This window comes from Triturus cristatus, chromosome 9 (assembly GCF_964204655.1).
Source record: "Triturus cristatus chromosome 9, aTriCri1.1, whole genome shotgun sequence".
NCBI classification, from domain to species: Eukaryota; Metazoa; Chordata; class Amphibia; order Caudata; family Salamandridae; genus Triturus; species Triturus cristatus.
In genome coordinates, this window is record NC_140592.1 from 758,955,537 (window position 1) to 758,974,288 (window position 18,752).

The 18,752-nt window shown below is 45.8% G+C and overlaps 1 protein-coding gene across 3 annotated transcripts in view; it reads right to left on the reverse strand.

Annotated features, from left to right (window-relative positions):
• The window catches only part of GANAB (glucosidase II alpha subunit), a 329,555-nt gene that overhangs the window by 139,469 nt on the left and 171,334 nt on the right, over nt 1-18,752 (reverse strand). The window lies entirely within an intron of this gene.

The window sequence follows — 18,752 nt, forward strand, 5'->3', positions numbered from 1 at the left end:
TCAACTCACGTAACCGAAAACTTTTAGTACAGACATTCGAACCTCTTCAGAACACGCCAAACAAGGCACTTTTTACACTAGAGACTTATGTTTTTAGAAACGTTTTTTAAAAAATGCCTCCTTCCCCTTCCTCTCATGATTCTTTATCTACTCTATCTTGCCTTAAGAAGCATGAATATGCAATATGTACTTTTTGTAATGGTTTTAATTAATCAAATAAATAAATTACTCAAATTAGTTGGTTGATTTACAGGTAAGTCAATAATCAAAATTACTTTTCAGTTGCCTTGTAGATTACAGTACACGTTACTTCTTGGATTACTTTAAGATACTTTTGCTAATCAGCGTGATATGCCTAGATATCACACTGGCATTTCCTAGACAAAAGGTAAGTAATTCACTTTTTGTATATTTGCAGTTGTTCAAGGCTTCATACAAACTAACTCCACACAGAAGAATTTTCTTTTATTTTTTTTATGATAAAAACATTTTAATGTAATTTTAATTGTCTACACAGTTTCAGACATTCTTTCTTTATATTCAAATCCATTTAGTAAATATATTCATTTGCAGAAAAAATAGTTTACACAAATTTGTAAATAGAAAAATGGGAGGAACAACTAAAATTGGTTATTCATTACAATAATTAAAATATAACATTTTTAAATTAAATATATATATATATATATATATATATATATATACATAAACCATGTAACTTATTTATAACACGTTTTGCATACTTATAATAAACATTGTAAAGGTGGAATGGATGGATTTTACAATTTCCTTTTTTTTTTTTAAATATCTATTGGTTTTTATCTTTTTTTGAGCACAGCAGTGTAAAAGAAAAGCCATTACGAAATAGGCTGAGATGTATTTGTACAACTTTTTAACAATAAGTGCAAAGAGAGAAACAAATGAAGGAGCCGACTAAGAATATTAAATAAAGCAACAAAAAAAAAAAGCACACAAATACCACGACAAAATTAGCCATTGCAAAAATAATTTTCCCAGATAGATCTTATATTTTCTTACTTCAGGTACCCCTTCACAGAGCCATCTGTGAACCAATTCCTGACTGCTTTTCCTTCCATCTATAGATGGGTCCCCAGATACTTTAACCCAGCAGTCTCCCCCTTTTCCCCTTCCTCTCGTAAATCCCCTTCTCAAGGTTATAGGTGGACAATAGCCTTGCGAGCGATTGTTGGAAAGTTGGGGCTGCCTTATCCAGCCATGCTGAGACAATGCAAATACGCAGTACTGACATAGCCATAAAAAGAAAGTATTGTAATGGGTCTTGCCTATCTTCACTATTTATCCCCAACAATATTATAGAGGGAGTAAGACAAATTTTGGTTTCTAATGTTTTATCAAAAAATGTTTCTATCGAATTCTTCAAGGCAAGCAACTGGGGACATAACGCGAAAATTTGAATAATTTCAGCATTCGTGCGGTCGCATCGGGGACATCTAGTACCAGTCCCTTCACCCCATTGCGCTATCCTTGCCGGAGTGTAATACAAAGAATAGATCGTTTTACATTGCTGAGCTTGTAACCCTGCAGAACACAACACAGTTTGGCCTAGTTCTAATGAATCTCTAAAACCCTCTTGGTCTATGCCAAGTTTATCTGCCCACTTCTTCCCATATTTTTCGAGTTCGTCGTCTTTAAATACAGAAAGCTCGGCATATATCTTCCGGATTGTACAATCTTCCCCTCCCATGATAACTTCCATAACTTTATTTTTGGCAAATCCGCAGGGCACCCCCTTTTTTCCGCCTAGGAAACTCCGGATTTGTAGACATTTGAAAAAGTTTCTTGTGTTAATACCATATTGATCCTGTATGTCTAGAAACTGCAACATTCCATGCGGCCCCATTAGATCGCCCACTTTCCGAATTCCACCCCTTTCCCATTCCGCCATTATGGTGTCTGCAAATATTTCCCCAGGAAAAGTTGGGTTCTCAAAAAGTTGGGTGTAACCATTCAATCTACCTAGACCAGTTTTTTTCCGAAATGCTGTCAAATCTTATATGCAGCCAGCAAGGTTTTAAACCTGGTTCTTTTAAAGTAGCTGGGATCAGTGAACTTCAGGAAGCAATTCTCTGCTTCTTCTATCAAAATGGAGTACATATCAACCCATCCAGTCTTGACTTGTGTATCAGACACTTCGCCACCGACCAATCCACTCATATATTGAAAGGCAGCCGCCCAATAATACATTCTAAAATCAGGGACAGCCCATCCTCCCCTTGGTAATGACAATACGAAGTGCCCTCCTTGTTTTCCCTTGTGCCCTGATAAACCTATTGACCATGTGCTCCAGTGCCGAAAACCCTTTTCCTTCAAATTCCAGTGGGATCGCCCTAAAAAGATACAGAATTTTGGGTAGAAACATAATTTTCACCACATTGCGGCACCCTACTAGTGACAGATGTAGATTGTTCATTCTGTCGAAATCTTTTTTTAGCTTTGGCAACTATAGGCTCAATGTTTTTCCCAAGTCCGCAGATATGTTGATCCCTAGACAGACAGCTGAGTCCACCACTCGTATATCATTGCACACAGACCCCCTATTCTTAACTATCTGCGTCATGGACTCATTTAACGTTTTAAAGAAGAACAAGGGGACCCAATTAAGTAGGCAAGAACCCTGGGTAACCATTTTTAAAGAGGACAATGGTCCTTGGAGTACAATTGTAAAAGCAGGGAAATAAATATAGAGCAGAATCGTCTCAATATAGTTCCTATCCAGCCGGATAGTACGATTTAATCAAAGTAAATAAGGAGTGTCAAAACACAAGACAATGTACAGTGGGATACAATCCTGTATCCAATGACAAAGGTAAGTAGTGACAAAGTGTGCAAGTACAGTAAAACAAAAGACAGTTTTCAAGCAAAGCAACGAAATGTTTGTTGTGTGATCAAAGCAATGAAACAAGCGTAATAATTAGCACAACCGTTACACATGGTATATAAATAGTTTGTGTGCACGGTGTTTTAAGCAGTCGACGACGTTTCGATACCATTTACAACAATATCGGGATCATCATCAGGACAAAAATGCTGTTTGCCTAAGCATCATGAGAATTTTAACATCTATATACACAGTAAAAAAGAACAAAAGATGGAAAAGAGGAGGAACAGAAATAAAGTATGGGAATTAGTATGAGAGAAGCTTCCCTATTAAACATAATGGTGGCGATCTATTCAAACTTACGGAAAGTGTAACTAACGAGTAGTAGTAGTAGTGGTAAAATTAAGGAATTAGCAGTTAAAAACCTAGGGTAGTGAATGTGGCGCATGTTGGGAGAGGAGAGCCAATTTACGAAACGCTAGAGGAAGAAGGGAGAGGATTGGAAATGGAAGAAGTAACCTAAACAGTGTAGGTGACGTTAAGCAATGAATTTGTATTAGATTACGCAATGAAGGCTCGCTGCGAGATAAAAGCATGGAGAATACCAAGATATCCGGGTAAGGTGGCTGGGCAGTGTAGGACCCGATGTCCGTTTTAAATTAATGGCCGCGTTGTGCGTGGAGTGAGCTCGTAGATAATTAACCCGGAGTGCAAGAAGTATATCGGAAGGGCTGCAAGCAGATGCAAGTAAGCTTACCAACCGGTTGCGTGGTGGGGTGCTAGATAGCGGGAACCAGGCGCAGTCGGGGCCCGGTGAATCTAGATCTGAAAAAAGGGGTGTTTTTTTTTGATTAAATAATAACATAAGGAGGCGAGAGAAGTGAGCAATACAATACGTGGACGGGCCTTACCTTAAGCGTCCGTCAGGAGACGGTGCCCGTAACGGGGAGTCAATGGTGAGAACGTGCGAATAGGCGGAAATGCTCATGGGATGGACTGAAACGGCAGTTCGGTAGACCTGTGGGTAGAGGAATCGGGTTGGTGAGGGAAAGTAAACGGGGGCCGTGGGGAAGGCAGGAGGAAGCCTTACCGTATTGTTTGTATTTGATGCGGTGCCAAATGGCCGGGGGTCTAGCAGCGGTGAGATACCGTCAGAGGAACAGCGCAATGGCTCGGTGAAAGTCCTAGAGGGGAATGTGAGCGGTGCTCTTTTTAAGGAAACGCGGGAACTCATAATTATGTGCGAACGCTGGAATGCGCATTTTGGGCGGCCATATTGGGTGTATGCATTCTGAGGTGTGAGTCTGAGGATTGGGCAACCAATGGTGCGCATTTACTGGTAAAGGTTGGCAAATAGAAAGAGGGGTGAGTAAGCATGGAAATAAGCGTGATAGTTACTTGGTCGAGTTTCTGACAGAAATAACAAAAGGACTTTCGATTGGGACAGTGAATGGATTAAAAGGTACTTTATGGGATGAGTTTGTGGACAAGATATATGGCAACATTTTATAAAGAACAAGTTAAAATTCAGTAAAAGTAAATGCACTTATTACTAGAAAGGAGAGGTATGCATAACATGTTGATCATGACCATGCTATCTCTGTAGCACTCGGTTTTGGGAACAAAATCCTTTATAAAATAATCTACATACCGTCCCAATGGTTCGAGAATGGAACCACAACTGGATATGATGGGACGCCCTGGAGGTGCGGAGTCATTTTTATGAATTTTGGGGATTCATAAAAACGACTCAGCACCTCCAGGGTGTCCCATCATATCCGGTTGTGGTTCCATTCTCAAACCATTGGGACAGTAAAGATTATTTTATAAAGGATTTTGTTCCCAAAACCGAGTGCTACAGAGATAGCATGGTCATGATCAACATAGTTAAACATCACCCTTTTGACACAGATTCTGACATCCTATGCACATTGGATGTCGAATCCCTATATACAAACACACCACAGGTCGAAGCCTTATTGGTCATCAAGCATATCCTTGATCAGAGACCACGCCCCCACAATGTGCCAACTGTCTTTATAATACAGCTATTGGAACTATGCCTTACAAGAATTTTTTTTACCTTTTGATAATGAATTTTACCAGCAGGTAAAGGGCACATCCATGGGCGCAGTTTTTGAACCAAATCTAGCCATTTTGTTCATGGACCAACTTGAAACTTCCAAAATCCTCTGCAGCCAGAATCCATTTCAGTCAGGCATCACTTTATGGAAACGGTACATAGATTACATTTTTTTGCTTTGACATTCCACAATAGAAAGCCTTAATCAGTTCCTACATTGGCTTAACAACAACTGTCAGGGCTTGACCTTCACTCTCACACAGTCGCTCCTGCATCCCATTTTTGGATCTCACGATTCATCAACTCAACCGTGAACTAATTACCAGCCTATACAGGAAGCCAACAGAAAGAAACAATTTGCTTAAAGATAATAGCAACCACCCACGGGCTCTAAGAGACTCCCTCCCATACTCCCAATTCCTTCGCATCAGGAGGAACTGTTTTCTTAAGGAAGACTATTTTCGCGAAGCATCTGTCCTTTCATCCAAACTTCAAACTCGTGGCTATCCTAGACGTCTAGTACGTAATGCACTCAAAAGAGCATGGTATTGCCCTAGAGATGTCCTTCTTTCACCCAAAATCAAAACCAACCAAGACCGCATGGTATGTGTGACCACTTTCTCACCCGTCTCTAATGCCATACGTAAATCTGTCCTCAAACACTGGACAATTCTAAATGCAGGCACACTAAACATGACTCTCCCCCTTTTTGCTTTCCGCAAAAGTCGCAACATAAAGGATCATTTAGTCAGGTCTGCACTTATTACCGCCAAACCAGCAGCCACGCTAACTGAGCTATGGGGCTTCAATCCCGTCCTAGGACATACTAAATGTGGGGGTTGCAGTGTTTGCATTTTCACTATTGAAGGCACTGAATTCACATTCAATAATGTAAAGATTACATCAAAAAGCTTCACCAACTGTAATTCATGTAATGTGATTTATGTAATTCAATGTCCATGCCAAAAAGTCTATAAAAGACAAACACAAAGCCCGCCTCAGGATATGCCAGCACCGCAGCCACATTAGATGTAAAACGCCCAATGCACCTCTTGTTGAACATTTCTCCAATGCAGGGCACAACGAAGATGACATCAAATGGACGGTCATCAGCCAGATAAAGCCCCCACCCAGAGGTGCAGACATTGGTGATTTACTCAACAAAGAAGAGTTAAAATGGATTTTGCGCACTCGGAGTATTAAAAATGGACTAAACAGAAATGAGGACTGGACAACTCCACTCTGACCCTCAATGTCAAAATGTTGTGCATACCTCTCCTTTCTAGTAATAAGTGCACTTACTTTTACTGAATTTTAACTTGTTCTTTATAAAATGTTGCCATATATCTTGTCCACAAACTCATCCCATAAAGTACCTTTTAATCCATTCACTGTCCCAATCGAAAGTCCTTTTGTTATTTCTGTCAGAAACTCGACCAAGTAACTATCACGCTTATTTCCATGCTTACTCACCCCTCTTTCTATTTGCCAACCTTTACCAGTAAATGCGCACCATTGGTTGCCCCATCCTCATAGACTCACACCTCAGAATGCATACACCCAATATGGCCGTCCACAATGCGCATTCCAGCGTTCGCGCATAATTAGGACTTCCCGCGTTTCCTTAAAAAGAGCACCACTCACATTCCTCTCTAGGACTTTCACCGAGCCATTGCGCTGTTCCTCAGACGGTATCTCACCGCTTCTAGACACCCGGCCATTGGGCACCGCATCAAATACAAACAATACGGTAAGGCTTCCTCCTGCCTTTCCCACGGCCCCCGTTTACTTTCTCTAACCAACCCGATCCCGCTACCCACAGGTCTACCGAACTGCCGTTTGTCCATCCCGTGAGCATTTCCACCTATTTGCACGTTCTCACCATTGTGACTCCCCGTTACGGGCACCGTCTCCTGACGGACGCTTAAGGTAAGGCCCGTCCACGTATTGTATTGCTCACTTCTCTCGCCTCCTTATGTTATTACTGAAACCAAAAAAAACCCCCTTTTTTCAGATCTAGATTCACCGGGCCCCGACTGCGCCTGGTTCCCGCTATCTAGCACCCCACCATGCAACCGGTTGCTAAGCTTACTTGCATCCGCATGCAGCCCTTCCGATATACTTCTTGCACTCCGTGTTAATTATCTACGAGCTCTCACTCCACGCACAACACGGCCATTAATTTAAAACGGACATCGGTTCCTACACTGCCCAATATCTTAGTATTCTCCACGCTTTTATCTCGCAGCGAGCCTTCATTGCGTAATCTAATACAAATTCATTGCTTAACGTCACCTACACTGTTTAGGTTACTTCTTCCATTTCCAATCCTCTCCTTTCTTCCTCTAGCGTGGCGTAAATTGGCTCTCCTCTCCCAACATGCGCCACATTCACTACCCTAGGTTTTTAACTGCTAATTCCTTAATTTTACCACTACTACTACTCGTTACACTTTGCGTAGGTTTGAATAGATCGCCACCATTATGTTTAATAGGGAAGCTTCTCTCATAGTAATTCCAATACTTTGTTTCTCTTCCTCCTCTTTTCCATCTTTTGTTCTTTTTTTACTGTGTATATAGATGTTAAAATTCTTATGATGCTTAGGCAAACAGCATTTTTGTCCTGATGATCCAGATATTGTTGTAAATGGGATCGAAATGTCGTCGACTGCTTAAAACACCGTGCACACAAACTATTTATATACCATGTGTAACGGTTGTGCTAATTATCACGCTTGTTTCTTTGCTTTGATCACACAACAAGCATTTCGTTGCTTTGCCTGAAAACTGTCTTTTGTTTTACTGTACTTGCACACTTTGTCACTACTTACCTTTAGGTCATTGGATACAGGATTGTATCCCACTGTACATAGTCTTGCGTTTTGGCACTGATTATTTACTTTGATTAAATCGTACTTTCCGGCTGGATAGGAACTATATAGAGACGATTCTGCTCTATATTTATTTCCCTGCTTTTACAATTGTACTCCAAGGACCATTGTCCTCTTTAAAAATTGGACTCGTTTAAGGCATAGCCTGACACCAGGCCAAAGGCTTGAGCTTCTGCCTCTTTCGCAATTAGAGCATTTTCTGAAGATGGAGTTACCAGTGCGATGTCATCTGCGTATGCTAGTGTTTTATATTCTAAACCATGAAACATCATTGGGGGGGGGGGGGGGGGCAGGGGGGGGTACTGGTGTTCGCCTCCAACCTCCGAATTAGAGGATCGATGTAGATCGCGATAAGTAATGGTGAGCATGGGCACCCCTGGCGTGTACCACGCTTAATTAGTAAGGGTGCCGTATATCCTCCATTAACTCTGAGTCTGGCGTTAGGATCCTTATACAAGGTCTGCACTGCTTTAACAAATCCCCCACCAATGCCAGTCCACTTCATAGTTGCCCGGAGGTAGTCCCAGGAGACCCGGTCAAACGCCTTTTCTGCGTCCATTAACATGACCGCCATGGGTTCTCCTGAGACTTCAGCAGCATCAAAGAGTTACAACCCTACGAACATGCTGCGTTGTTACTCTCCCTGGGATGAAGCCATGCTGCCTGGAGCCAACCATCTTACCTATAACCTTACTGAGTCCGATTGCCATAGATTGAGAAAAAACCTTGGCGTCAGAATTCATTAACGTTATTGGTCTGTATGACCCTGGTTCTCTAGGTGGTTTCACTTTTTAAAAAAAAATTACTATGTCCGCCCCTGCCCATGAGCCCGGAACCAAGATACCCACCTGCGCCTGCTGCATTGTGTCAATTAAATCGGTCCGATTGCCTCCTTAAAAACTTTTTAAAATTCAAGGGGGATTTGATCATCAGACCCAGCAGCTTTGCCCAACGAGAGGCTGCTCAGTGCAGTATAAATTTCTTCGGCTGTCAGGGGAGCTTTAAGCACCTCTCTATCTCCATCAGCTATGGTTCATGTGGGGATTCCACTGAGATACATATGTGGATTTTCAAAGGATCTTTCACCTGATCATTATATAGGTAGCCGTAGAATTGTCTGAATTATCTCTCAGATCCCTTCTGGCTCATTGACTATGCCACCCTTTCCATCAGTTATCTCCTTAACCTCCCCAGTTGCGGTTTCCTGTCTCAGGCACACCGCTAACATATGCCCGACCCGCTCAGCTCATAGCATTGCTCTTTCCTTGCCAAATAAGTTGCAGCGGTTTGTCGGCTATGCGCTCCCGAGCTTCAGATTATACCAGTATCAGTTTTAGCATTGCCTGATCCAGCGATACACAGAGTATAATTGCCGCATTCAGCTCCTCCTCTGCAGCAGCCACTGCCTTAGATAGTTTTTTTGCTTCCAGTTCCTCTTGCATCTGTCTGTACAGACTAAAGCTTAGCGTCTCTCCGCGTATCCCAGCCTTAAATGCATCCCAAGCAACCACGGAACCAGTACTTCCTCTATTTAAATCCCAAAAGCCGACTATTCATTCCTTCATATGTTGTACATACCTCGGATCTCTCAACAGCCCTCTCTCAAAGGTCCATAGTCGTTCTGACCTACCCCCCCCCCTTACAATGTCAATTGTTAACACTATAGGGTTGTGATCTGAGATGATCCGGGGCAATTTCTCAATCTGACACCTCGACACCCGTGAGTTGGATATGAATGATTAAATCAAGCCTAGCGACCACCTTATGAGGGGCTGAAAAATATGTTTTACCAGGGTCGTTTGGGTTCAACCGTGCCCACGCATCTGTCAACGAGTTATTCCGGGCCAGATTAGAAATTGCTTGAAAAGTTATTTTCTTCCGACCCTTATAACGATCCCCAGTCTCCGTCCAGAGTCCTCCCATTCCATTTATGTTGAAATCTCCGCTCATGATAATTGGTGTAGGCCAGGAGGCTAGCTCTGAATCTAGAAATTCAAAGAAGTCAGGATCATCCTCGGTAGAACCATACACTGAGCGGAGAGTAAACGTCTCACCCCCTATGATACACTCTAGCAGCACCCATCTGCCCCATTAATCTTCCATCTTTCTTCTAACTATAAGATCCCTCTGTCTAGTAAGTAAGGCCACCCCTCTGGTTTTGGTCCCTTGTTAAGTGTTTGCTATCAGATGAAAGCCTAGCAGTTCCAGTAAACCCCCCCGGTACACTCTATATGCGTCTCTTGCACACTTAGGAAAAACACCCGCATTGTTCTCAGGATTGCCTTGGCCCGTTGTCTTTTAATCTGATCATTCAAACCACAAACATTAATTGAGGCGATTCGTATGCTCATTAATGCACATCAATCGTCTGACCATACCATTTATCCTTCATGTTTATTTTTTGTTTTTCTACCTTCAAATAAAATCCTTCTTTCTTTATATTTCATTGCTTCATTACACCTCGTATCTCCCTGTGATTCTCAGAAATCGTGCTGTGCTACACCCTACTCCGCCCCCCCGGCTCCCCTGTAGCCCCTCCAACCCTCAGGACCCCTCCCCCGATCCTCCCCCCTCACGGGCAAATAGGTCAGCGATGACCGATGTGTGGCAGCTTAGCCCATAGCAGAGTCGCATCCCCCCCGTGCAACCTTGATCCCCCTGAAGATTCTCCCATAGTGGCTATTCATTCGGCCATCGTGTACCTATGAATCTATGCGTGTACCTATGAATCTATGCAACTGTCAATCAAGAGAAAAAAAGAAGAAAAAAAGCCTGAATGAGCACCATAGCTTACTGAGCAGTGAGTACATTTGCCTGGTTCGTAATGTCAGAAATTCACACTGTTGAAGAAATCAGGGTCCTCCATTTCCCCCCTTTTTTAGGTCTCGCCTACGCAGCGCGCATGCGCTGCTTAGGAAAAAGACCTGTAGCAATCTCTTTGGTTTATGTCCCAAAAACGTGCACACGTTGCATTGCCTTCAATAGCAACGCGTGCACGTTTGGCGATTCCCTTGCGGGAGCGAGCTTGACACCATATGTTTGTAATTAACTTGTAAATACATGGTGTCTGTGGCTCGCTCCCGCAAGGGAATCGCTGTGTGTTCTCTCGCACTCCCTCCCCCCCACTTGTTAGCCCAGTACTGTTTCACTTTCGCGGCCGCGTTTGTGTTTCAGCGCTCTTTGTATCCAGAGGACGGCAGCCGCACACAGAGCCACCGAAGCCTTCCTCGGCTATTGATCCTCGCTATTTGTCTGCAAGGCAGCCAGGGTCGGTGCGGGCACCGGGGGGCCTCTAGGCAGAGCCCTCTTTTAAACTGGAACGTGCACCCCCAAATCTGTGCACTAGAGCAGGTCAGCAGTCAGGCCTGACACTGCTGGGCCGAGCAAAGGGCGAGGAGTGTGCTTGGGAATGAGCGAGCATAGCAGAGGCTGCTTCACAGAACAAAGGTACGTTTTTTTTTCTTTTTTCTGAGGAATGTAAGCGAAAACTGAACTGGCACCACCGTCCACTGTTGGATTGTGAAAGCACAGGCAATCGGATGTAATGAGATTTGTCGCAAAGAAACGCAAGGGTTTCATGCAAATTGTCCCATCAGTGATGTACAAAGCACATCAAGTCTCACAACAGCCCCTACCTCAGTTTCTTGTGGTGCAAACAGTAAACTGAAATTCCACGGGTTCCTTCCATATTGAACCCAATGATCCTTTTACTACTTATTTAAAACATATCTAGGTAGAGGAGAGGATCAAGGCAGAGCAAATTTTAGGACGTGGGGATTGGAACATGGTTTCTAAAATTTAAATGTAACATTTTTGACCTTTGACTCTTTTTAATGACATCAGTGTTCTTGTTTTCACTCTTTCTCCAGTATAGTTACTTTTGTGCAGATACTCTTCTGTTCCCATTAGAATACTGTTCACGTACATGCTTACTGCTGGCCCCGACAAATATGGGTACAGGGCATATTTATGTGTTGAAATGTTGCTGTACTTAAGTCTGTTTGGTTTGATGTTTATATTTTCGTTTGAGTAGCATGCTCTTGCCATGTGAAAACAGTCCCATGGAAATCCTCTCTGGATGAAAATAGCTTGTAAACATCCAGCCCTTGAAATCCTTAAAGCATGGTCAGGCTGTCACCTCTGTGTATGGGGTTTCCCAATGGCTGCATTCCAATATTCTGAGGCCCTTCAGCATGTCCGCTGCTCGCTCTAAACTTCAGCGCCTGCTTCGCAACTTCCTGCAGATAGCACCGTATGTTTACAGACTACACACTCTCTGTATGCACTGTTATTATGTAGCATTTGTATTCAGTTTTGGGTTTCCTCCTCAAGGAATTTCTTTCACCTGTAATGTATGTTATACGTTCTTGTTGCCTTGCAAGTAGACTCTGGTCTGTGTTTTTTTTTCATTTCAGTTTTGTCTGACTTCTTTGTATTTAATTTCTTTAGTTTTTGTAAATGACTACTTCTCCCTAGATTAATGTTGAATATGCTACTTACCAGTATGCATCTGTTCTTGGCATGTAGGGCTGCTGACATTCATATCTGTGCATAGATCGCCGCCTAGTGTTGGGTCCGGATGTTTGCACGTTGTTGTCCTGGAAGAGTCTTCGAAGTATCCTGGGATAGGTGACTCCTCCCCTGGACTACAGTGCGCATGGGCATCCTCTCCATCCTCAGATTGTTTTTCGCCATTGTGGCAGTGATGGAGTAGATATAGAAAGTGATGACCATGCTTACAGTAATTCTGAGAGCTGCAGCTGCTACAGGCGCCGGGGAGGAGGGAGGGCGATATGAATGTCAGCAGCCCTACATGCCAAGAACAGATGCATACTGGTAAGTAGCATATTCAGTTCGAGGCATGTGGGCTGCTGAATTCATATCTGTGCATAGAATATATAGCAGTGCCCTCTTATTAGCGGCGGCTACCAGTGCCATCTGCAGCGGTCTGAAAAAGAGTTTTGAGAACAGCCTGTCCTACAGCTGCCTGCTGTTTTGATTGCACATCTACACAATAGTGTTTGGTAAATGTATGTGTAGTGGACCAGGTGGCTGCTCTACATATGTCATGCAAAGGAATGTTTCCTAGGAAAGCCATTGAGGCCCCTAACTTACGTGTTGAGTGGGCTCGTGGGGGAATCGTTAAAGTGCATTTAGCCTTTTGATAGCAAATTTGAATACATTTAACGATCCATCTGGCTATTCCTGCTTTGGAGACAGCGTTACCTTTGTGGTGTGGGGCAAAGGCAACGAAAAGTTGTTGTGTTTTCCTAAAGGGTTTGGTCCTGTCGATATAATACATGAGGGCCCTTTTGACATCTAGTGTATGGAGTGCCCTTTCTGCGACAGTTTGTGGGTTTTGGAAGAAAACGGGCAGTTCAATGGTTTGATTCATGTGGAACTGCGATACCACCTTTGGCATGAATTTGGGGTTGGTACGTAGTACGACCCTGTTGGCGTGCACCTGTATAAATGGCTCTTGAACGGTTAGTGCCTGGAGTTCACTAACTCTTCTCAAAGAAGTGATCGCTACTAGGAAAGCTACTTTCCAGGTAAGGAATTGAATCTCGCATGAGTGTAGAGGTTCAAAGGGTGGACCCATCAGGCGTGTGAGGACCAAGTTGAGGTTCCACATTGGGGCTGGTGGGTGGCTAGGTGGAATGACTCGTTTGAGTCCTTCCAAGAATGCTTTTCATGGCAGGCACTCTGAATAGAGAGAGGTGCTGCCTGGTTTGTAGATAGGCTGATATCGCGGTCAAATGGACACGTATAGAGGTGTACGCCAGATTGCATCGGTATAGGTGTAATAGGTAACAAATAATGTTTTGGATGGAGGCGTCTAGCGGGTTAATGTCATTATTATTGCTATAAATGACGAACCTCTTCCATTTTGCTGCATAGCAAGCTCTGGTAGTGGGTCTCCTGGCCTCCTTAATGATGTCCATACAGTCAGGTGGCAGGTTTAGGTAGCCAAACTCTAGGACTTCAGGAGCCAGATTGCCAGGTTCAGCTGTTGCGGATCTGGATGCTGAATCTCTCCATGGTTCTGCGTCAAATGCTCGGGTTTGACCCGCAGCCTTTGATGCGGCACCACGGAAAGTTCGAGAAAGGTGGTGTACCACGGCTGGCGTGCCCACGTTGGAGCAACCAGGACGAGCGTCAGTGAGTGTTGACGCAGTTTGCGTGCCACCAGCGGTATCAGTGGTGCTGGGGGAAAAGTGTACGCAAATCTGCCGGACCAGTTCATCCATATCGCATTGCCCTGAGACTGCGGGTGTGGGAACCTGGCGGCAAAGCTTTGGCATTTTGCGTTTTCGCTTGTCGCGAATAGGTCTATCTCTGGATGACCCCACTGCTGGAAGTACGGTTGGAGTACTGATGGGTGTAACTCCCACTCGTGCATCTGGTGGCTGTGTCTGCTGAGCAGATCCGCCATCTGGTTGTCCTTGCCGGGGAGGTGTTCTGCCATGAGGAACATGTTCCTTTGAATGGCCCACTTCCGCATGCTCTGAGCCAGATGAGACAACTGTGGAGTGTGTGTTCCTCCCTGCTTCTGTATGTAGTACATGGCAGTCATGTTGTCCGTCCGGATCAACACGACTTTGTTGCACAAGTGTACTTTGAATGCTTTCATAGCGAGGAAGATTGCCATCAGCTCTAGAAGGTTGATGTGCATCTTCTTTTGTTGTTGTGTCCATAGTCCCTGCACTGTGTAATGGAGTACATGAGCTCCCCATCCCTGGAGAGACGCGTCCGCCGTCAGTATTATCTGTGGGACAGGCTCTTGGAACGGTCGGCCCTTGCAAAGGTTTTGTGGATTCCACCAATGCAGAGAGTTGTATGCCCGACCGCTCACCAACACTAGGTCTTTCAACTGTCCTTGAGCCTGATTCCACTGACGTGCTAAGCACTCCTGAAGCGGGCGCATATGTAGTCTCGCGTGGGGGACTATGAAGATGCAGGAGGCCATCATGCATATCAACTGCATGAACACTCGCGCTGGAAGGGAGTGTTGTGGTTTGAACTTGGAAATCAGCATTTGCATGCTGTTGATTCTCACCAAATTTGGCTGAGCTGTGGCCGCCAGAGTGTCTATAGTCGCACCTAGGTACTGTTGTACGTGTGCGGGCTGTAGATGGGATTTTGGGTAATTTAGTGAGAACCCCAGACTGTGAAGGAGGTGAATGGTGCGGGACATGTGGCTGGCACATTGCTGGACTGACTTCGCTTGAACGAGCCAGTCGTCCAGGTAAGGGTAGACGTGTATGTGCTGCCTCCGTAGATGTGCCGCCACAGTAGCTAGGCACTTTGTAAACACCCTTGGTGCCGTTGTCACGCCGAAGGGAAGGACTTTGAATTGGTAGTGCTGCCCTTGAACAGTGAACCTGAGGTATTTTTTGTGTGAGGGGTGAATGGGTATGTGGAAATACGCATCCTTGAGGTCCAGTGTGGCCAGAAAGTCTCCCTGCTTGAGCAGCGGGAGGACTTGCTGTAGAGTGAGCATGTGAAAATGCTCGGAAAGAATGTATCTGTTTAGGGGTCTCAGGTCTAATATAGGTCTGAGTGACCCGTCCTTTTTCGGTATTAAAAAGTACAGGGAGTACACCCCCGTACCTTGCTAGTGGACGGGTACGACCTCTATTGCGCCTTTTAGAAGCATACTTTGCACCTCCTGCTGTAAGAGCGTTAAGTGCTCTAAGGACATAGGACGGTTTTTTGGAGGTATTGTGGGTGGAGTGGAGGTTAGTTCTAGACAGTAACCGTATTTGACAATATCTTTGACCCACCTGTCCGTGGTGATGGAGTTCCACGTGGACAGGAACCTTTGTAGCCTTCCCCCGACAGGTGTTATGTGGTCGGGAGGAAGGGAGAGGGCGTCACTGCTTGTTCTTGGGGGAGGACCTGGTGTTGCCGTAGCCGCGTTCTCTGCCCTTTGTACTGGAGCCACGATATCCACCCCGGGTGTTTTTATCGTAGGTGGTTTGTGTATTGCCCTTGTTGTATGTTTGCTGTGACCCCTGTCCTCTACCTGCTCCTCTATTTCCGGGGCGACGAAAGGAGCCGCTCCGAAAGGACTGAGTCTGGAGAGCCCCCATGGACTTTGCAGTGTCCGTGTCCTTTTTTATTTTCTCTAGGGTGGTGTCAACCTCCGGGCCGAATAAATAGTCGGGGTTGACAGGCTGGTTGAGTATGTTGTTTTGCACCTCAGGTTTGAATCCGGAGATTCGTAACCAGGCATGTCGTCGCAGCATGACGCTAGTGTTTATGGCCCTGGCAGCTGTGTCTGCGGCATCCAGCGCACACTTGATGGATGCGTTTGTGAGGAGCTGTCCCTCCCTGATGAGGATCTCTGCACCTTCTCTGTATTGGTCAGGGAGATGTTGGAGTAGTTGCTCTAATGTGTCGTAGTGCGCTCTATCGTAGCGAGCGAGGAGTGCTTGAGTATTGGCAATGCGCCATATGTTGGCTGCCTGGGCGGCAACCCGTTTGCCAGAGGTCTCTAACACCTTGGACTTTTTGTCCGGGGGAGGAGCGTCACCTGTTTGTGAGTGTGCCCTCTTGCGAGCATTCGCAACGACAATGGAATCCAGAGGTAATTGGCCTCTGATGTAAGTAGGGTCCCCAGGCGCTGATCTGTATTTCTTGTCGATCCTGGGGTTTATCACTCTTGCCCTGGTGGGTTCCTTGAAGATGTCCTTTGCTGGTTTGAGGACACCCTTCAACATGGGTAGAGTTTTTATATTCCTTTCTGAGGATGCGAAAGTATCCATAAGAAAGTCGTCCTCGACGGTGTCCGAGTGAAGTTGCACCCCATGATTGGCCGCAGCACGTTCAATTAGAGCGTTGAACGCTGCAGTGTCCTCTGTGGGAGATGTTTTTGCTCCATAGAGTTGCGGGTCTTGTGCATCCATAGGTGCACCTGGGTCCACAGGGTCATCCCAAGTTTGATCAGGGTCCTGTTGGCCGTCAGGGTCCATGTCTCCGGGGTAGGGGACTTGGTCACCCATGTAGTCCACCAACGCATCCGAGTCGGAGTGTGTGGGAGAGAAGGATTGTGGATCCTGGTAGGGTGAGTGGAAAGGTTCGTAAAGAACTGGTTCTGAAGCCACAGGCAGCTTTCTTTTAAGTGGAATCCTGAAGGAGTCCAAAGGCGGCTCCGAAGTTATTTTCCTTTTGTGGATAATCATCCTGCCGGCGTCGATTCTCCGCAAAGCGTTCGGCAGGCGTGATCGTGGTGTGGGTGACCCGTGTCCTGATTTGGAACAGTTTCGGGGCCGTGGATGGTGGCAGGCCAAAAGTAATGTTGGCTGGTGCCGAAGAGGCTGCTGGAGCTTTAATTGGTTCGGAGCCCGACGTGTCCTGGAGGACCATTTTCTTTTTGGTGCTTTGCGCAGCAATGGGTCGCGTCTGGAGCGCCCTCGATTCTTTTGCACTGACCGGTTCTGTCGAGGCGGTCGTGGATTTTTTCGGCGCCGGTGGGTCATCGAGTCGAGGGGCGGGAATGGCCGTCGACTTCTTCGATGAGTGTGGCTTTGGTGTTGCCGTGGAAGCGGTGTGAGACGCAGCAGGCTGTTTGACCTTTGGGGTCGGAGTCGATTGCGTCGGTGCCGGGAGCCGAGCAGGTTTGGTGGTACCGAAGGCCTTCTTCCTTATGTCGACTCCCGACGTCGGCCGCTTCGAGTTCGGCACCGAAGTCTCGTTTGGTGCGCTCGGTGCCGATGTGTTTTGCTGGCGTCGAAGGTGTGGAGGGCCTCGATCCGACCAGCGCCACTTTCGGTTTCAATTGAACCAATACAGCTTTCGGTTTCGAAGGGAAACCAGCCGTTTTGGGCATTAATGGCTGCCGCTGAATGTCCGAGGCCGGGCCCGAGGGCGGGGCCGAAGAACTGCGGGATAGGTCTTGGGTAAGGCCCGAAGGCGATCCCTCGACCGGAGCCATAGACTGTTGCACTGGGCTTTCTTCAGTCTGAACGGGTAGGCCTTGCTCGTCACCGGAGCTACTCTCTTCGGCCCCTAAGGCCTCATTGTAGTCTCCTACCTCGGTGTCGTCTTCATCTCTGCGAAAGAGTGTTTCGTCGACGTCTTCCGATCCGGAGTCATGTTAGGAAGCGGGACTGGAGGGTAGGTTCTCCACTTCGACATCTTCGGTCTCGGCGTTGAAGATGTCGGCCAGGGCCGGTGCCGCTTGCTGCGCCTCGAGTCTCGCCGCTCGTCGATTCCGTAGAGTCTTCTTGGATCGAAATCTGGCACAGGCCATGCATGTAGATTCGTCGTGATCCGGTGAAAGGCATTTGTTGCACACCGGATGGACGTCGACGTGGGGATATTTCGCATTGCATACCGGACACCTCTTGAATGGTGTCCTCGATTCCATCGTTGATGTCGAATCGACGGTCGGGTAAGATGCGAAAGTTTGTTCTGGAAGTTAGTAAACTAACAAAGATACTATCGATACCGATCGAGAACAGTACCGACGCGAACTAAAGGCCTTTTGGCCTGAAAAAAAGATTTTCCTAACTTGAGTCAAGATAGCACATACGAACCCAATGGCGGAAAAAAACAATCTGAGGATGGAGAGGATGCCCATGCGCACTGTAGTCCAGGGGAGGAGTCACCTATCCCAGGATACTTCGAAGACTCTTCCAGGACAACAACGTGCAAACATCCGGACCCAACACTAGGCGGCGATCTATGCACAGATATGAATTCAGCAGCCCACATGCCTCGAACATTTACATTTTCTCTGCTCCTATTTTAAAAGGCAGCCTGGGTTTTCAATCTAGTCTGATCCTACCACAGATTAAGTCTAGAATTGTCCTCGGCACCCACCATGTCACACATGCACAGTCACCAACACACACGGGTTACATACAATTCATGCTGATGTCCCATGTGTCGACAAATGTGAACCTTGAATT